Genomic DNA, 21,744 nt, shown 5'->3' on the forward strand with positions numbered 1-21,744 from the left:
TGAATCAGGTAGGGTTTCTGACATTACTTTCATCAGATTCACTAAAGAAGATTTTGCATCGGAACCCTTGCTCCTGCATGGACTATGGGAGGTCTGTTAGATTTTAGGAAAATTCTCCTCATTTCTTTGCGGATCATTTATTTTTTCCTCACCTGCAAAGCAGGAACACGTGTCTTACCAAGTGGTAGTAACGATTGAAGATCATATATATGCGAAGAGTCACACAGAGTCAGTGCCAAAGAAAAAACTGGTCATTTCTGTCCCTCCTGAATATTATTGTTGAGATAATTCCTGGAAAGCAGGTAATTGATCTTTATAGGAGGGGACACTGATACATACATTTAGATCACCTCAAATTATTTTGAAATCTAAACACAGTGAGTAAAAGAGCACTGGTGTACAAACACATGAATTTAAAAAATACGTAGATAAAGACGGTTTCACGGGGGACTGGGTTTAGGAAGATTACGGTACAAGCGAATCAAGTGACCGCAAAGGTAAGCCACGGGATGGGGGCCTGAGTGTGCTGGGGCCCAATGGATGTGAGCTGCATCCTCTTCCCAGAATCTGGGGCATGGAATGTGTCCTCGGAAAGACTGTTGAATGAGAAGGCTGAAGGGTAGCTGGGAGTGGGGGTCAGAGAACACATGGAAATGAAGATCTCAGTGAAAAGTGTCTTTCTTCACATTTATTTTTTAAGGCTGACCTTGATTATCTTCCAGAGACATTGGCTAAAACCTTGTGATGGAAAAATATGGAATTATTCTTAACACTGGTTGCTGTACTCTTACAAATATCCTCCAAGGTAACCCTTTTGTATTTCAGCTCCTTCTTATTCCAATTTATAGAACTGGACAGTGATAGATGGGATGGCGGAGTGACTGTGAAGGTCTCTAATCCTACAAGCGTCTCGATTTCCAAAGGGGCAGGCTGGGCCTGACTGCGAGTCACGTTCCCACGCCTCCGCTCCTCGGAACGGTGCTAAGGTGCACGTCAATAACTCAATTACAAAGTCTTTGGTCTTTGCTGTCTGTGTGTGAGGTCCAAATTTTAGGGAAAAACACATGTACTTTTGATATGTTTTACAAAGTTAGTTCTTTGAAAGTTGGTTGTGGGGAATAGGACTTAATGAGATGCCTCCTTTGGGGACCTGCTAAATAAGATCAAAGGCTCTGAGTCTGGACCGTGGTGCCCCTCCTGCAGATGACCTAGGAGCACCAAATTCAACCTCCCAGGGCATGCCTTAAGCTCTTTGGAAGACACTGAGTCACCAGATGTGATATCGTGAGTCTGGGCCCTGGGCCCACGTCCCTCACATGCAGCAGTGTCCGGAGAAAGGGCACAGGCTTTGGGGACAGCCCGGCCTGCGTTCACGTTTTGGATCTGCGACTGTGGATGGCTTTGGTTATTTTAACTCTTTTGTGAAATGTTTAACTTTCCTTCTAAAAAGTGAACTCCTCGAAGGAAGGGGCCCAGTTTTTGAATCTTTAAAGCTTTAGCTAATACAATAAATGGATGAGTTCCTGAATGATGGAGGAGTGAGCTGGGTATGGAGAGGCCAACACTTATCATTCCCGGCAGCCTACTGTGCAGCTGGTCACTGTGGGGACGCAGGACTCACATGCAGTCTCACTCGCCTTTGCACAGACATCGTAATGCTGGCAACCCCACGTCTTTTACAAATCAGATTTGGTTTTAGACGGACCCAAGAACTTGCCAGTAAAGGAGGTAAAGGAGGTGAAATTCAAGCCTGTGAATGCTTGGGGGCTGGAGTTTTAGAAATGGCTGATCACGCCCAACACATAGTGACCCCTATGCTTTTCAATAATCAAAGGTGAGAGAGTCTGAAAAGATCCCTAGGTTCTTGGAGGAAAATAAAAATGCTCCAAGAACGACCTAGACTGGAGCCTACAGATTAAGGTAAATTGGGGCAGCTGGCCCAGTCCAAGTTGGTGAAATGAAGAAGAGAGAAGACAGGTGCTGATAGCCAGATAACCGTACTGTGAATCTGGCCCCCTCAAAATAACATCAGCTTTCAATGCCTCGTCCACAGGGAGAAAGCATAGCTTTTCCTTTAGCTTGGTTTGTTATATCTGCTTTTATCTTGTCCTGTAGCAGGAATAGCATTTGTGGCTTTGCAGTAATATATTTACAATAAATGGCTCTTGCCATTTTCAAATGTCTCAACATCACAATGACATTTGACCACCTGAAAATGACATTTATTGCTTTGTTGAGTCCAAAGTCGTGAGCCTCATCCTGTTCTATTCGATGGACTTTTCGTTTTCGCGAAGACTTCTGCTTTTTCTCCTCTATTGGAAATGTTTATTTTACTTCCCAGCAATAGGCAGGGAAGATCTCACTCACAGGCTTATTTTAAGTTGCTTATTACTGTGTGTTCTGAAAGTTGTTTCCTTCCTCTTCCATGGGGCCGGCACCCACGCAGCAACCTTTTACTGTTTATAGCAAGTGAGGGCACATGTACGTTTTGGAACCAAACCTTTTGGAGTAAGTTTGGTTTGCTCTTGAGGCAAATTTCAAGCTGAATTTTTGTTTTCTTTTTCTTCTTTTTTTTGGGACGGAGTCTTGCTCTGTCGCCAGGCTGGAGTGTAATGGCATAATCTCTGCTCACTGAAACCTCCTCCTCCTGGGTTCAAGCGATTCTCCTGCCTCAGCCTCCTGAAGAGGTGGGATTACAGGCATGCGCCACCACACCCAGCTAATTTTCGTATTTTTAGTAGAGATGGGGTTTCACCATGTTGGTCAGGATAGTCTCGATCTCTTGACCTCATGATCCGCCTGCCTCAGCCTCCCAAAGTGTTGAGATTACAGGCATGAGCCACCACGCCCGGCCTCAAGCTGAATTTTTAAAATGGCATGTATGTGAAAGCTACTTGTTCACGTTGACAGTGAACACATTGCTGAAGAAAGACATTCATCTGATACCTCGTATCATCAACACCACAACACAAATGGTCATTTGGTCATAAAAGAAAAATTTCAAAAGTGAATCTTAAAGCACCACCTCCTGGATACAACCTTAGCAGTGTAATTCCACTGTAAAACACACTTATCTCAAATGCACGAAATCAAGTAATTGTTACTCAAACCGATGCAACTATGACCTGTAATGATGTGTGGTAATACTGATGATGAGACTGTTGTCATTGGCATCAAAATCACAAAAATTTGTCTAAAACATTCTGAGTTGATAAATTGCTTGCTTTACCTCATCACAGAAGTATTTGTTCATGTCATTAATAATTGCTTACTAATAAGCTGAACTTCTCCCTGCTTGGGATGGGAGGCCTGCGTGGCAGAGCTGGATGCCTGAGCATGTGTCTGATTTTCCTTAAGTGATCTATGTGGTGAAGAGGGCTGCTGGGGACCAGTGCAGACCCCACTGCACTAAGTCTGCTTGCTGATTTTTACCCAACAGTTCTCCTGGAGACCTGCTCAATATGTCCTGAGAGCCATTTAGTTCAGTGCCTAGGGGAGGAAAGTGGTGTTTATTCCCCAGCTTATCCTTTGGGTACCTTATCCTCTTGTTTTAGATTCACCCTCATCTTCACCAGCACACATGCCCCTCACTTTACCCTTTAGCTTCCCCAAGTTCGTGTACAGTGAAGCTGCTCCCTCCATCTTCTCAGAACCTGGACCTAGGGAATCCCATAGTAGGTTTCTAGGAAAAGAAGACCAGGGCGCAGCACTGACATCAGGGATGGCTTTGCACATCACCTGTGACTGTGAGAAATCATCAAGAGTCCTTCGGAGCCACCCTCAGTTGGTAGCTCATGGGCTATGAGTCTGGAAATTAAGGAAAAAATGTTAGAACAAAAATAACAAAACGTATGATCCTGGTGAAAATATCAAGCTTCCCCGAGGTTAAAAATGTAGTCATTGCCAGTGTGGTGAGAGAGTTGTGAGGAATGATGCTGATCGAAGTGGTCACTATTGGCATTAATTCCCAAGTGGCTGAGTCAGTTACTAGTGAAAAATCGGTTTATTCAGGTGGCCCTGTGACTTGAGGTTGGATAAGGGGCATTTGTGTGGGGTGAGAAGCAGCAGCTAAGGCCCCTGCTGAGCACTCTATGTCTGCCACCTTATTTAATCCTGAAAACAATCCACCTTACAGATAGGCAAATGGAGAATGGCATCATTTGCCCAGCATAGCCCGGAAACTATGTAGGAGAGCCACGCATGAAACCCAGGCATGACTTGAGAATGTGCTTCTCTTAACTATGCTCCTTCACCTGGAGTGGCGGCTGAGAAGGCTTGAGCGTGGCCGCTATTAGCCAAAGAGACGGACGCTCTGGAAAGGAGCACACAATGTCACGTAATTATAAAACTAACAGGACTTGACAGTGTTATTCATTTAATTCCTATGGCTTTTTGAAATGCATGCTCTTGCTATTCCCTATTTTATAGATGTGAAAACTCAGGAAAGTAAATTAATCAAAGCCATGATGGGAGAGGCTCCTGCTCTGTGTGCTTGTGTGCTATGGACAGTAAGAGGTGCACCATTTCCATTTTTCCAGAGAACTTCATTGGACAGAGTGGCTCAGTGGTCACCAACCCCACCTCTTCTTCCTTCTGAGCCCAGAGCAGTATTCCAAGGACCTCTTACAGTTAGGCATGACATAGGACTGAGGCCCTGTCTGCTTGATGTAGGGAGAAGGAATGTGTACCACTTCCAGGTTTGGGCCAACAAAACCCCCATGAGAAATGCCACATATACCATCCTGATCTGCTACTTTGCTGTAGTAGAGTTTGGTGAGTTGACAGCCACAAGTGAATGATGTAGAGGAAAAGAGGGAAAAAGCCTGGGTCCCTGAATCACTGCCTGGAGGGAAGCACCCTGCTAATTAAGAGCCCTTGCTTCGGACATGATATGAACAAGAAATACATACCATAATTGGGATCTGCTGAGATTTTGGAGTTTATTTATTATTGTGGCCATCTTCCTTTAACTAACAGAGATATACAGTCAGTCATCTATGATTCAAACATAAGATATCTAGATGCAGGCTTGTTCCCGACCACCTCACTGAAATAAGCAAAATAGAGCAAACAGTACAGTCATGAGCTGGGTGAAAAAAAGAGAATGTAACTAGCAGACTACTGTAAAATCAAAGCATTATATTTTCTTTCAAGATTAGAAAACTTGTCACTAATAAAATAACAATAATGATTTATTCACAGTTTCAATTCTATGTGCTGAGAACTGAGCTTGAATGCGTTTGATCCCCGCTAACACCCTTTATAGTAAGTACCGCGCTATCCCAGCATTACAGGTAGGACACCAGTGCTTGGCAAGGTTAGGTAGATAGGCCACGGTAATAAACTAATAGAATAAAGAGCCATTTGTAAAACCCTGATGCATTGATGGCAAATAATGTGCATACATGCAGGGACTTTCAGGGATATTTCTTTTCTTTTTTTTTTCTTTCTTTTCTTTCCTTTTTATTGAGACGGAGTCTTGCTCTGTCGCCCCGGCTGGAATGCAGTGGCACAATTTCAGCTCACTGCAACCTCTGCCTCCCGGGTTCAAACAATTCTCCTGCCTCATCTTCCTGAGTAGCTGGGATTACAGTTACATGCCACCACGCCTGGCTAATTTTTGTGTTTTTAGTAGAGACAGGGTTTCACCATGTTGGCCAGGCTGGCCTGGAACTCCTGACCTCATGATCCACCTGCCTTGACCTCCGAAAGTGCTGGGATTACAGGCATGAGCCTGGCCCAGCCTGGGGGACATTTCTGACCACAGCTGTTACTAGCCCCAGCCCTGAAAGAGTTTAATGTAGAATGGGCCAGGAGAGAACTCTGAGGAAGTGGGATCCACTCCAGACTGTGGCTAAAGAGAAAGTGGTCTGTAGCAAGGAAAGGCCTTGCCTGGGGCGGTCAGATGTGTGAGTGTTTGTGCACGTGCTTGTGTGTGTGTGCACATGGGTCCGTGTGAACAGTTATTGGGCAAAACTGTAAAAAATCTGTCCATAGTGCTGTTTAGTTTTTCAACTAATTTGTTTTCTGAAGCTGTCATCTAAAAAGCAAAAGAAAACAAAACAAAAACAAAAAGAAAGCTTCTTCCAGGATTGAAAGCCATGCATTCCCAAACTAAATTTATGAAAATCCCTAGAATAGGACATTAATGGAGTCTGCTCCACAGCTACCATCTTGATAGGAATAGGAACTAAACTCCTAACTGAAGAGGAAATGTGTTTGCTTTGGATATTTCTAAATGAAATATATCATTATGGCTCTGGGTGACAGCCTTAGGCTATGTGCTAAGAAGGCAGGGAGCCTAACCTAAATCTCCCTTGTCCACATGGCACTCACAGGTCAGTGAAGCACACGCTTTATATAAAGATGACACAGTCACATGAGGAAGGGATGACCCGACTGCAGCCATCTGCAACAGTTAATACGCTCATCCTACAAGGTGTCCTTATTCATGTGTTGCTGTCTTAATAACAACATATTTTAGGGGTGAAAGCTAATAGACATGCACTGTTTAATCATCTTTTTTACAAAAATGTTTTATTTAAAAATAGACATGTGGTCTTGCTATGTTGCCCAGGCTGGTCTCAAACTCCTGGGTTCAAGAGATCCTCCCACCACCCCCTCCCAAAGTGCTGGGATTACAGGTGTGAGCCATCACACCCATCCAGTCTCTTTTTTATTTTTATTTTTTTGAGACGGATTCTCCCTCTGTCACCCAGGCTGGAGTGCAGTGGCATGATCTCAGCTCACTGCAGCCTGCGCCTCCTGGGTTCAAGTGATTCTCCTGCCTCAGCCTCTCAAGTAGCTGGGATTACAGTTGTGTGCCACCACACCTGGCTAATTTTTATATTTTTAGTAGGGATGGGGTTTCACCATGTTGGCCAGGCTGGTCTAGAGCTCCTGACCTCAAGTGATCCCACCGCCTCGGCCTCCCAAAGTGTTGGGATTACAGGCGTGAGCCACCGCACCCAGCCAATTATTATTATTATTATTATTATTATTTTTCGTAGATGAGAAAATAGAGGAAGCCCTAGAAACCAGCCAAGGTCATTTTATCTTACAGACAAAATTATGAATGAAAGCTGGAGTACACACACACTCACACTCACACTCACACGCACATCCACAATGCTTCCTAAAGAAAATTGGAAAGGAAAATCTCTAAACCCAGCAACTCTAGATGAGATAGAAATGGAACCAAAGAGAAAAATAAAACAAGACCATCTACGTTAATGGTCAGCGTCCATTCCTCCTCTCCATGTCATTTCCCACACCAATCATTCTTTGTGATACTAATTCCTCACACTGCCTCAGTGAATGAAGGTAATAGATGAAAATACTAGCCAACAGGAAGAGAGAGGAGCTCAGGGCTTTGCAGTATGTATCTGTAAAAGGCAATAACCAGAACAAAGAGTCTGTCTCCTAGATCTTCAAGGAGAGGCTTTGAATAATGTATGTGACTCTACCACGAAAGTCAAAAAGGAGTGTTATGCAGGCCCTAGCAGGGGGCGCTTACCATGCATTTTCTGCCTGGTGGCCTGATAGGGAGGAAGGAATCCCTTACCTCACAAGAGTGTCACTCAGGTAAAAGATGGCAAAAATCCTGAGCAGCACACATGCTTATCTAAGTAAATTATTTATTTAAATCATAATGAAAGAAAGGGGTCACAACTGAGTCATCTCAATTTCATAAATTCTAGAATCTATGGTTCTAGATCTAAGCTAGATCTAACCCAGATCTAGATCTAGAATCCAGAACTGAAACATACCTTTGGGCTTTCAGAAAACACTAGAATGCAAGCAAGCAAGCAAACGAAACACACCAATTGATCAATAAACTAATTATGGCTAAAAAGCCTGGCAAGGGGTGGTTGGTGGAAAGATTCTAGACCTGGTGGAATTGCAGGCAACCCAGAAGTTCTCTCTTCAGAGGGGAGGAAACCTGTGGTTGGACCTCGAAGGCTCCCAGGGGTGCATTTGTTCCTTATCCTAAAATAGCAGAGAGATGAATTATGAAAAATAAGAATACCTGAAACCAGATAGGGAGTACAACATCCGAAGACCCTCTACATGTGCACATAGACATTAAGAAATCTTATTTATATGTGTTAGAATTAAATGGCCTGTGGGCTGCAGAGGACCTGGATGGGCAGGACCTGGCCTAGGGCTGCCCAGCAGACCCTGCACAATGGTGGACACCCCTGTGCTGTCCCACGTGGCAGCCGACAGCAGCTTATCCTTGAGCACTGGGAGTGTGGCCAGTGTGATGGCAGGGGGGTGCATTTCAAATCATATTTAATTTGAATTTTTAAAATATAGATAGTAGACACAGGGAGCTGGTGGCTACTATATCAGAGAGCATAGATACAGACTAATTCTACTATATTTATTTTTAATTGAAAATACAAATGTCACAATTATTTAATATGTATCATGAACCCGTGGTGTATGAAGTGCTCCAGAAAGCGCCTGCCTCACAATACTGCTGTTCTGTGGTGGTGTAGAGCTGAAATCCACACATTCTTCAAGCTTTTCTTCCATATTTCTGCCTGTCCTGATGCTCTAGAACCTCCAAGCTCTAGAACCAAAACAAAGGCAGGGTATTGTCATGGATGACGTTTAGGGAGATTGCCAGGAAGTAGAAAATCATTGCAGAGCTAGCTTGACTGAAATTTGAGGTATCTGTAGCGACCCAAATAATGTGCATGTAGACATTAAGAAATCTTATTTATATGTGTTAGAATTCAGTAATGCAATGCATCCTGCACTGCAGGCACTTCTTTACTTGAAAATAATCACTTTTATATTTTCTGTTCATATGATACAATTCGTGTTCTTTCCCTCCTTTCCTATCCTTCCCGCCTTCCTTCCTTTCTTCCCTCTCTTCTTTCTCTTTTTCCTTCCTTGCTTCCTTCCTTCCTTCTTTCTTTTCTTTCTTTCTTCCTCTCTCCTTCCTCCCTCCCTCTCTTTCTCTTTTTTTTCTCTCCCTTTGTCCTTCCTTTCCCCGTCTCCCTTCCCTTCTCCTTCCCTTCCATCCCATCCCTTGCCCTCTGTTCCCCTCCCTTTCCCCTCCTCATCCCCCTTCCCACCCCTTCCTTTCCTTTGTCCCTTCTCCATTCTCCCCCACCCTTTCTGCACCTCTCCTCCCCTTCCTTTCCCTCCCCCTCCTCCTCTCTACCCCTTCCTCCTTCTCCCCCTCCCCTTCCCTCCTCTTCCTTCCCCTCCCCTTCACCGTCCTCCCTCTTACTCTTTCTTTCCTTTCTTTTCTTTTCTTTCTTTCTTTACCTTCTACCCCTCTTCCTTCCTTCTCCTCCCCACTTTCTTCTGCTCTCCATTACCCTTCCTCTCTCCTCCCTCCCTCCCCCTCTCCCTCCCTCCCTCCCCCTCTCCCTCCCTCCCTCCCCCTCTCCCTCCCTCCCTCCCCCTCTCCCTCCCTCCCTCCCTCCCTCCCCCTCTCCCTCCCTCCCTCCCTCCCCCTCTCCCTCCCTCCCTTCCCGCTTCCCTAGGCTATGTTTGGGGTATGGAAGTCATACCTGTGGGCATTGCTTAAAAACTTTGCACTGGATAATTTATTTTCGCTTTCATGAGACAATATTGAAAAACTGTTTCCAGAGGCAGCTTCACCAACAAGAATGGTTTTGGGTCCTGTGCTTTGGTGCATTTGGCATCGCGGTTAGAAATGCGGTGCTTGACAGGGACATGCCAGCTACCTGATGTGGACGTGGGAACAGCAGACTGTGGGCGGGTGCGAGGCAGGACTTTCCCTCCACTTCCCCAGCAGCTTAGACTATTCGGTCTCCAGCACATGCGCTCACGAGTGACTTGACAAAGCTTACCTTTTACCATGCATGTGACCTTCTGGAGTGGCGTCTTCCTCTCTGTTCACGGGAGCTTGGGAAACCACTCTGGGGCATCCCAGGGGGTGGGAATGGCGTCCTATCCCTGGGTGGTGTCAGGTGGGGCCCTGCCCAGGGACTCCCTTCTCTAACCCGAGGATTTCTTTCCTCTCTCTTGGCCTCGTCCCAGGGTCTTGGCTGCCAGAACTGAAGGCCTGATGGTGCCTGATGTTAGCAGACATTGAACATTTGACAGAAACGTTCTTGTAGGGGGAGGAGTGAAACAGACAGCTAATAGGAAAAACAGTTTAATAAATGAATAAGTCAGGTTTAGGACCAGAATTAGAATCGGTTTCTGAGTCAGCCTCAGGGTTAGAGCTGGGGGAGAGACTGTCACAACATAGCACATCACTGGTTTTGGTGATTTTATTTTCTGTCATTCCTAATAATAAAACTGCTACAGACCAAACACTCATTGAGCCTACATCAAAGATGCCGGCAGCTGCAGTTACTGCAACAGGATTTCTGCTATTTAGAAACACTTCACTACATTTCTCTAGAAATTTTGATAAAGGTGGGTCTACACTGACCACACGAAGACCTTCACGGTGTTCAAAGTAACATGACATACTAAAGCCGATGACTTACTTATTTAATGTAGTGACACATGGTTTATACTAATAATCTACTAATTACTAAACTTAAATTAGTACACTGTCTATCTTTTTTGTATAAATATATATCTTGTGGTTTTATGTAGTCATGTCTGGCCCAAAGTCAACATACTCATATTTGTTGAATGATAAAAGTTTTAATTTATTATCTTTATTATTGATAAACATATTTTCTATCTTTGTCATTGGGCTTTATAGACACATCTTTCTTCCTTTACAACTTTGTTTTTTGATTTATAATAATATTGTTTCTTATGTTTTAATACCTTGGAGCATATGAAACCAAAAGAGGATTTAATTAAGACCAATTTGTTCTCCATGTGTGATGTCATTGATGTATTCTTTTTACAGTTATGTGAGATGCATGGGACAGACACAAGGAGCCCCATTCATCAGCAAGACATAAACAAATTTGGTGATTTCCTAAAGGTGCATCCCTCGCTGGTGGCAGATCTGGGTGTGAATGCGTCCTCAGTGAAGCTGGGTCGGCTCCTGGGAAGCTTAGCAACTCAGACGCAAAGGTCAGAGCCCATTCCTTCACCACTGCACATTGCCTAAGAGGAGATTGCAACGCATCCCATATTCAAAGACTTAAATGCTCAGATGTCCTGTCTGAAGAAGGATAGAATCATATTGCCTGCCCCAAATCTTTATCTTTAAAAATCACACTTCTATCTTTAGAGTTACTGGATGGCCTCAATTGAATTATGATGATCAGACTTTAGGACACGAACTAACAACAAATTTTCTAAAATGTATAAAATGCACCTATCATGCATAGGTCTAGAGATCACTAGAATGTTAGCAGGAAAGCTGCAGTTTTTACCTGTATGGGCTAATTGCTGCATTTAATTTCATTAGCCAGTGGCGTGAATAACAACTTGTTTTGGCTTCAAACGTTTTGGTCCTAGATGAAAGAAAGTCATGCATTTCCCGTCAGTATCATAGTAGAGTACAATTTATGTTTGCATGGCATATGATACTTTCACAATATTATTTATTTTTCTAAAAAAAAAATGTGCTTGGCTATTTCAATAGGGCATGATGTCCTTACATAGTTGTGCCTGTGTTGCTATGGCCCTGACGGCATCACTCAGGGTTGCTGTGCGGAGCTGTATACTCTGAGCTGTCACGTGGGCATTAGAAACACTGCATGCACACACCCACTCAGCACGCAGGCCTTCTTTCAAATTAGGTACAATGTAGTCTGCAGTGAGGAAACATGGTTTGTCTGTGTATAGAACTGGAGAGCTGAGGCCGGGCCTGGTGGCTCATGCCTGTAATCCCAGCACTTTGGGAGGTCCAGGTGGGAGGATCACCTGAGGTCAGGAGTTTGAGACTAGCCTGGCTAACATTGTGAAACCCCATCTGTACTACAAATACGAAAATTAGCTGAGCGTGGTGGCACATGCCTGTGATCCCAGCTACTTGAGAGGCAGAGGTGCAAGAATGGCTTGAACCTGGGAGACGGAGGTTGCAGTGAGCTGAGGTTGTGCCACCATACTCCAGCCTGGGTGACAGAGCAAGACTGTCAAAAAATAAATAAACAAATAAATAACTAGAGAGCTGAAATGAAATAGAGACAAACGTGGTAGTTGGGTTTCTATGACACATGTTTATAAAATTAAAAGTAAGTGAAGGTAGTCAGGACAGGCCTCCTGGAGAAGCAGATATCAATGGTGCTTGGAGAAACATCATGGAATGTATCAGGCCTTTAGGTCCGCCATGTTCTTAATGTTTGTGCCTCTTCCAAATTCATAGGTTGAAGCTTAACCTCCAATGTGGGAGTGCTGGCTGGGGGAGGGCTTTGGGACGTGATTCAGTCATGAGAGTGAAATCCTCATGAATGGGATTAATGCCCTCATAAAAGAGTCCGCCAAAAAAAATCCTTTGCCCCTTCTACCAGGCGAGGACACAGAGAGAAGGCAAGGTCTATGAGCCAGGAAGCGAGGCCTCCCCAGACATGAGTCTGCTGGTTACGTGATGTGGACGTCCGGCCTCCAGAACAGTGAGACATCGGTGTCTGCTGTTGATAAGCCACCCAGCTGTGGTATTTTGTTACAGCAGCCCAAAGGGACTAAGACCATGGCAAATGGAAGGAGAGGCTCCTCAGTGTGTAAAGCTTCGTCACTTTTGGGGGGCGATTAGTGAGACAGAATGACTGGACGAATCTCACTTCGGTCACAGTGAAGCATCCTACCCTTGGCACTCTGTTGCAGGGCCAGCATCTGTCTGCAGCCTCTAGTCAGGACTGGGAGTCCCAGGGGCTTCTTCGAGCTTTGGCCTCTGATTGGTTGCTGGAGAATGAGTGGCCCAGAGCCTCACACTATTTGACTGTGGGACAGCTGAGGTACAGACGCGTCTTCCTTGGAGAGTTGTAAAGAATTTTAAATCAATAGTTAAGCATTGAAAAGTCCCAACTTGAGCTTCTGTCAACAAAATGTAATTTTATAGACACCGAGCGTTCTTCTTCCGTGGCCACCAAGCTCGAGCTGGGAAGGGCCGGTGTCCCCAGGACCCATGACTGGTATCCAACACTGATACCCCAGGTGAGTTACTGCTGATCATCATGAAGCAGGATTCATTTTGTGATCATAAAAATATTTTTAGGAATGTATGTCTATCCAACCTGATAAAATGCAATACAGATACAGAGGGACATTTGCTTTCTCCTGAACTCACTTATGCTGTCAGTCTGGCTGCTGAAGTCATCTGAGTTTATGGTGAAGACCCACAGTCTCTAAGGGAAAGAGCCAAATTCATTGCTCTGCTCCAGGAATTCCCCTCACCGCCCAGCCATAATGCCTGGGCTCACTTTGCCCTAAGCACACAGGTCTCCTTGTGGTCCTCAGGCCCTCCAAAGAGGTTCCACCTTCAGGGTCTTCTCCTGTGACATGAGTGCCAATAATCCTATCTGGCAGGAAGTGTAACCTTCCCCTTTGCGTCCAATAGCAGACCTGTCTATTTACGTGAACCTTGCTTTGTTATCCAAACCCTGACTATTTTCAGATGAACTCGGGGTAATTTTATTTCCACTTCACTCTCAGGAAACGTTACTGTTCAGAGCATTTCTACTCAAAGGCGTTCTCAGTAAACAACCTAGAATGTTTTGTTTGATTGTTTTGCGTTCATTTTTTAAATCTTGAGAATATCAGTCTTGTTCAGCAGCCTTGAAAATCACAGCCCCTTGAATAGTAGTTTATTTATAAGGTTAGAATGAAACTTTGACTCTCTGGCAATTTGATGGGATAGATGTCAAAAGCCTACTAGACTGTGAGATTCTCTATGTCAGGGCCTGGAATTTGATGCTTTTGCTGCCACCAAATAGATGAAAGGGGGATAGAATTATTCAGTAGGATTATTTGATTGAATGACCCCAACCTCATAGGGAGGATCTTCTTAGGAAGCAACTGTGCAGCGGAGGCTAAGAAACAGGGGGTTGACATCCTTAGAGCCCACACAGAAAGGGGTGAAAGCCTGCAGGGGGTGGCCTCATCCCTGGTGAATGAGTTGCCTGTTTGCTGGTCACATCGGTCGGTGTCCACCACACCGGGGCTTCCTCAGCACTGAACACCCTCAGGTCTGGTAACTGCATGGCTTGTAAATCACGAGAGCTTTGGGATTTTGAAACTTAGTCACAAGTCTCTTGATGTAAGCGATGTTTTCTGTTATAATGTCAAGACACACATGAAGTGGTACACTAATAGATAGAGTCACAAGACAGTCACATTTACTTGATAAACCTCCAAAGATAGTTGGAAGGAAATCTGAAGATACAATGCAGAACAATGTTCCCTTTTTGCATCTGAGACTATTCATGTTATTGAAATACAGATCAAACAGTGATTTCAGAATTGTGACGATGTGGTCAAAATGCCAGGAGGTTGGACTGTGGAAGCTGTGGTCTGTGGGTAATGAGATGACAGAAATGATTTTTAAATCTGCTGTTTTTTTTTTTAATTCCCTGACAGCTAATTTGGTGATAGAACTCAATTGCATTTTCATTTATTTTTAGATATGTAGGGAATTTTTACATTTTATGTATTTTTTTTGAAAAAATATGCTTTTATATCAGTTGCTCTTCATCAGTGGGGGAAATTTTGCTCCCCCAGGAGGTATTTGGAAATGTTTAGTGCTATTTTTGGTGTCAGAACTGGGAAAAGGATGCTTCTGGCATCACGCAGGTGAAGGCCAGGGATAGAGTATCTGATGGTGCACAGAGAAACCCCCCCCAAAGAGAAATCACCTGGTTGCAAATGATGCCAGTAGTGCTGGGGTTAAAAAACCCTGAGGTGCATGTGAGTGTGTGTGTGTGTGTGTGTGTGTGTGTATTACATGTATGTGCATATATGTGTACAATATACATCTATAACTAATGCATATACATACATATAGCATATATATGAAATCGTGCATGTGATATTACATGCATGCATATGCATGTATATCTATGTGTACAGTATACATAAATAACTCATGTATACACATACATATGTATATTTGGAAGAGGGAGAGAGATTGGAAGCCCCGTTCTTCAACTGTCTATGGGTCCACAAGCAAGTGCTAAATTTTATTTCCTGAGAAATTAAACCATCTTTAGTTCCAAAATAGCGGGAATTAAGAATAGAAAAAATACAATGTGCTCTTCAAATTTTTTTTTTTGAGATGGAGTTTTGGTCTTGTTGCCCAGGCTGGAATGCAGTGACACGATCTCAGCTCACTGCAACCTCCACCTCCCGGGTTCAAGCGATTCTCCTGCCTCAGCTTCCTGAGTAGCTGGGATTTCAATTTTTTTTTAATTAATTCAACAAAAGCCCAGACAAGAGAACTTTAAAAAGTACGAGGCAAGGGCCCGCGATCGGAATCTCAGAACCCTCCCCAGCTGTTTCACCCACCACCTGTCCTGGGAACTCTCACCTTCTGAGCCTGGCATGCTTCCCTTTTAAAATGAGGCAAGTAATGAGCATCAAATTGAAAAAAATGTGGGCAGTCACTTCCTAAACCCAAATGTAGTTTAGAAAGAAAATATGCAAATAATCAGGGAGAGACGAAAGTTCAAGGAAAAGGGCTTACTAGGGAATCAGAAGACTAATAATTTTACCGAGCAGTAAAACAATTTGAGATTTTTTTTCTATTTATTCGTGTATTTATTTATTTTTTGAGACATGGCTCACTCTGTCACCCAGGCTGGAGTGCAGTGGTGCGATTAGGGCCCACCGTAGCCTTAACCTCTTGGACTCAGGCGATCTTTCCATCTTGGCCTCCTGAGAAGCTGCAACTACAGGTATGTGCTACCATGCCCGGTTAATTATTATTTTTTTAATTTTTAGAGATGGCTGGTGTTGAACTCCTGGGCACAAACAATTCTCCTGCCTCGGCCTCCCAACATGCTGGGATTACAGGCCTGATATATATATTTTTTTTAGAGTTGTTGCTGAAAGACTCTTGAGCTCCCTTTTAATTTTTCAGAAACAGTTTCAAAAAAGAAAATTTATTTCTAGGAATAATCTTTTAAAACCTCTGCCATTATTACTGTGTTTGATTTCTGGTTCCTTTAATTTTGGTGGGACCCTTTATCTGCCTGGAGCTGCCTTCTTCTAGGGACCTGCAGTGGTGCTCCCCATCTTCGGACAGATGTTCCTTCATGAATTCAAAAGCAAGCAGGGGTGATTTCAGAATGGGTTTATTGGCCAGGCACAGTGGCTCATGCCTGTAATCCCAGCACTTTGGGAGGCTAAGGTGAGTGGATCACCTGAGGTCAGGAGTTCGAGACCAGCCTGGCCAACATGGTAAAACCTTGTCTCTACTAAAAATACAAAAATTATCTGGGTGTAGTGGTGGGTGCCTGTAAGCCCAGCTACTTGGGAGACTGAGGCAGGAGAATCGCTTGAACCCAGAAGGAGGAGGTTGCAGTGAGCTGAGATGGTGCCACTGCACTCCAGTCTGGAGTGCTCCATCTCAAAAACTCCGTTTCAAAAAACAAAAACAAAAACAAAACAAAACAAAATGCGTTTGTGATTGAAAAGTAAGGAAACTTGACAACAGTAATTTAATGTGCCAGTTTCCCTCCTTCCATCTCAAGAGAAAACATATCATCAAGAGTTACTATCACAAATGCTTGCAATCATTTATACTATCACAAATCCTCACAATCATTTAAAAATAAAGTTGGAAATGGCATTCTAACACAATCCAGGCTTCCTCATTAGCACAGTCACTTGGTTTACCGCTGTGGTTGTATACAGTCTGTGCACACCATGGGGCTCTGCACATATGCTCACACCAGAGCCTGTGCTCTGAGATGCAACTTTCAGAGTAGAAACTCACATTGCCATAGTGCTTAAGCCCTCCCTTTTCTCCACATCTTCACCAACACCTGTTATTTTCTTTTCATTTTTTTTTAATAACAGCCATTCTGACTGTTGTCATACGACATCTCATTGTGGTTTTAGTTTGCATTTATCTGATAATTGATGACGTTGAGCATTTTTTCATATGCTTTTTGGTCACTTGTGTGTCTTCTCTTAAAAAATGTCTGTCCACGTCCTTTGCCCAATTTTCAATGGGATTATTTTGTTGTTGTTGTTGAGTTGTTTGAGTTCCTTGCAAATTCTGGATATTAGTGCCCTATTAGATGCATAGAGTATAAGTATTGTCTCCCATTCTGTAGGTTGTCTGTTCACTCTGCTGATTATTTATTTTGCTGAACAGAAGTTTTTTTAATCTATTTTTGGTTTCGTTGCCTGTGCTTTTGAGGTCTTACTCATAAATTCTTTCCCTAGACCAATGTCCAAGAGAGTTTTCCCTAGCTTTTCTTCTAGTATTTTTATAGCTTGAGGTCTTACATATAAATCTTTAATCCATCTTGAGTCAATTTTCATAGAGGGAAAGTTTCAGGGACCAATTAAGTCATAGGATGGAACCCAGAAGACTGTCCACAGAACCACTAAGTGGGAGAGAAGGTGAAGAAAGCAATAGCCCAGAGTGAAACCAAACACAGAAGGAACTGATTGAAGGTGAGGAGAGAAAATGGAGCTCATATTGAAAGGGTAGTAGCTCAGGTGGCCTCAGCAGTGAGAGAGGATGAGAGATTTGAACTGATGCCACTGAAGGCAGGATGACTGAGGCCAAGTCTGAGCACCAGAGGTTTAAATTGTGTACGTGCGGATTCTTGCCAGATAAGGCCAGATTCCCAAAGGAAACAAGGTGCCTGGACATTGACTTGGTCTAATTTCATTCTCCAGTGACCTATTGGTGAACACCCAAAGGGCAAAGGAAGAAATGGGAAGAAGATTTTTCTAACAGTGGACAATTAGAGACAAGCACACAGTCACAAACCTGAACAGGTTGGCCGTTTACATTTTTGCTATATCTTTAGATATTTACTTAACTTAAAATGGTTTCTGATGATCAATCGGAAAGGGAATAAATATAAGAAAATCTTTACTTCTTCTAACTTGTCAATTCCTTGAATTTGTTATTATTCCATCTAGGCCTAGATAAATAATACCTATAATCAGAATGTTTCCTTTGGGGTAATTTCAAAAATTCCATAAAAATAGAGCAATTTTAACACAGCTCAAAAACACTGAGAGTTTCTTAAATTGGCATCAGCATCCAAGTGTTTGACAAACTGAATTGTCTTCCTGCTTTGGACCGGAAAGTTGGGTGGTCTATTAAGACCCTGTCATTTTCCGTGAACGTTAGGAACAACCATTCAATTTTCTGCTTTCTCTTAAATGTGATTTGTGGCTGCCTCTTTACTATATACCTCAGTGAAATCAAATAACCCTAATTTAGATAAATATACTAGCCTAGACCATGATTTTAACTGGAACTGAAGATAGACTATTCTATATTACTATTTGAAGATGTGAAACGGCACACATAAACAAAATGTGCGTCCTAAGTGTTGCACAGTGAGAAACGACACTGTTTTCACAGCAGAGGACATGCTGGTTTCCCGGTAAAAAGACTGCATTTTAAGGACTCGAGTCACACAGAGTCTGCTGCTTGCATAAATTTTTCAGTACCCAAATGGTGGTAAAAAAAAGGAATAATCTGGACATTTACAAGGTGGCTCTGGACATTTCTTATTTAACTAGATTTTCTTTTTTTACAGCCTAGGAATAGGAAAGTTAATTGTGTTCTAAACTGGGCTGTATTCCAGTGGGGTGAGAGGTCATGACTTCTCTAACATTTGTCATATAAACCCTAGAAAAGGATACACTAGGCCAGGCGAGATGGCTCACGCTTGTAATCCCAGCCAAGAAAAGCAGATTATTTGAGACCAGGAGTTTGAGACTAGCCTGACCAACGTGGTGAACCCTGTCTCTACTAAAAATACAAAAATTAGCCGAGCATGGTGGCACATACCAGTAATCCCAGCTGCTCGGGAGGCTGAGGCGGGAGAATCACTTGAACCCAGGAGGCGAAGGTTGCAGTGAGCCAAGATCTCACCACTGCACTCCAGCCCCGATGACAAAATGAGACTCTGTTTCAAAAAAAAAAAAAAAAAAAAAAAGGAAAGCATACCCTGAGATAGCTTTATTATTAGAGGATATAGTGGGAAATGGACTAATTTCTATAGGTTTGGAACTAATTAAAATAAGAGCACTTCTTTTGGCAGATAAAAGTAAGCCAAAGTTTCAGGTAATGATGATATAATATAAAAGCACTTTCTAAAATGGAAAGTCTCTACCGGCAAGATAAAACATAAAGTGTCTTTTATTCTTTGAAATTGTTTTTCTCTATTATTGGACAATGAACAATCTGTGCTTTGGAGAATCTTTTGTTGGTAGATAGAGAAGACTATTGCTCAGGCGGTTTTACTGGAGAGATCCAGGAAAACATTTCCTCTATATGACAATGTGGCCCTATCACAAATGCCTCAAACTCCACAGCTGGAAATATTCAAGCCGGCAAACAGCTAGTGAATGGCACAGCTGCACACTGAGGTAGGACTCTGCGTGTCCTCTCTCAGCAGCCACCGAGACTAGAACGGACGCTCACTAGACAGCCCACAGGGGAGAGCTGCAATCTTAGCTGCAGAGCTCTGTCAGGACAACACACTGAGCTGCAGCTTCTAATGAGCAAATCGATGGCTTTCCTGACAAAACTGGACAGACGTCTTATGGGGGACGGTGAAGGGGTCCAGTGTCGTCGGCCACAAGAGATTGTTTCCAGAGTCTCCTGCTTTATCCTAATATTTCTGCCGAACTTGCATTCTACCTAATAATATAACTTTTTAATTATTAAAAATGTATATATTCTCTAAAACCTCAAGTAAATTTGATTCTCAGAGATGAGATATCTCTTTTTTTCCACAGTTACATTTCTTTTTTTAAGAGAAAACCCGTTACCCCTTGATTTTCCAAAATTATCATGATGAAATCAAAATCTATAAATGTATAGGTGCTAAGTGAACGTGTATATATACAATTTCCAATGAAAAAATAAAGTTCTTAAAGGACTGAAATAAGCAAAGCATGTTCTTAGTTTCCTGCCTATTCCATTATTCTGAACGGAAAACCCCAGACAACTTCTTTTATTACGAATTTCGCTGAATCTGGCTTGAATGGACATTTCTCTTCTGAATGAAGACTTCGACAATGGATGAGTCAGCATTTCATGTGACTAATTGAATGCCACTTAGTAGACACTGGGGTTCAGAATAACAATGTCTGGCAATCAGTGCTCTACTCCAAACTCAAAATCCATTTCGGAGAGCAAGTTGTAGGGGCGCGAGACTCAGCAGGCAGAGAAACTAAACCATCAGCCGCCATTATCACCAGCACATCGTCTGCTTCCTAATTACACCATAATTAGATCAGGGATAATTACCTTGATTTCTATTATTATTGCTGAATCTTAGAATCATAATGTTAGAAGGAAATTTCATGCTCATCAATTTTAACATCCTTATTCAGAGAAGGTGAGAGAGACCAGAGAGTTTAAGTGACCTGTCCAAGTTAAGATTGCACAGATATTTATTAATACGATTTAAATTAATTAAATCCCTAAATAATGAATGTACTTAATTGGGAACCAGTATTTTGACTGTAGACTATCCACGTGCACCTATGTATTGGCCTGTGCAGAGGGAACGCCAGCGATTTTCTGTTTTTTTGGCATGCTCCCACCGTGCACTGTCTGGTCCCTCAAACTGCTATTTATGCCCTTCTTTCTATTTTAATCCTGCCCACTTCTATTGCAGGGTAGGCTCAGCGAACAGCCATGCCTCTAGTGCATGTTTTATTCTCGGAGTCTCTGTGCAGTGCCTTAACCCTGATGGAAACTTAAGAATCCTGCATTCAATGAATAGTGAACTCTGTGGTTGTGACATCAGCTCTGGGTCCCAGTCTACATTCCGCGGCAGCCTGGCTCCAACATCCCAGGGAATTGTGCCATTCCCATTGGGCAGCTGTGGTGATGGCGTCTCCCACATAGCCCAGCTCTAGTACTGTGTCAAAGGTCGCACAGCCCAGACAAAAGCAGGACACAGCAGTGTGTCAATGAGCCGGGCTTTCTCCTTCCTTCCACATAATAAAAGGTGCCTGAGGTTGTTGAAATACAGTCCATTTCTCCTGGGAATGACAAGAATTTGAGGGATGCTGACTTTCAAGGAATACTGCGTGACTGGCATCAAGATAAACCTGATGAAGAAAACATAGGCCAGAATCTGGGAATCGGGAGCAAAATGATTCAGCTTTGGGGACAGGCACGTAATGAGGTCATGAGGTAGGAGACTCCCTGCATGACTGGTGGCCCCTGTTCCCTGGGCTGTTCTGGCTCTTTCAGGTGAGAGAGAAGGATACAGGCAGGAAATGGTACTTCCTAGAAGGGCCACCCTCTGTTCCTGGGGTGTGTGGCATCTTCCAGCGTTGGGTCTGTGGTTCTAGTTAAGGCTTTACCTCAAAGACAGCCACATATTGCTTTCTCAGTTGAGGCCTCCCACGAGGCTGAGAACTGCAATGATTTTTGCAAATATGTCAGTCATTTGGATGGTATTTTAACAGGCTGTTAGTGGAGGGTAGGTAAACCAATGTCTAAATGAAAAGGGAAACTCTTGCTGCTATTTTTAAAGAGATGTTTCCTGAACAGAACCTGCCCAGCTTGCCCGGGAGGGCTAGCCTGGATCCACGCTCCTCAACCTGCTCCTCCTCAGTAAACATGTTGAGAGAGGTGTATTTTTTTTTATGATTGGCCATATGGCTCTATTAAGTTCAGAATCA

General features: G+C 43.2%; 1 long non-coding RNA gene across 1 annotated transcript in view; it reads left to right on the forward strand.

The window, feature by feature from the left end:
- The first annotated feature begins 20,872 nt into the window (after positions 1–20,872).
- The window catches only part of LOC103891567 (uncharacterized), a 59,299-nt gene continuing 58,427 nt past the window's right edge, over positions 20,873–21,744 (forward strand). The window contains exon 1 of the long non-coding RNA XR_008510864.1: positions 20,873–21,310. This is a non-coding gene — a long non-coding RNA (uncharacterized LOC103891567). The remainder of the gene's footprint in view (positions 21,311–21,744) is intronic.

The sequence above is a fragment of the Pongo abelii genome, chromosome 8 (assembly GCF_028885655.2).
Source record: "Pongo abelii isolate AG06213 chromosome 8, NHGRI_mPonAbe1-v2.0_pri, whole genome shotgun sequence".
In the NCBI taxonomy this organism is placed as follows: Eukaryota; Metazoa; Chordata; class Mammalia; order Primates; family Hominidae; genus Pongo; species Pongo abelii.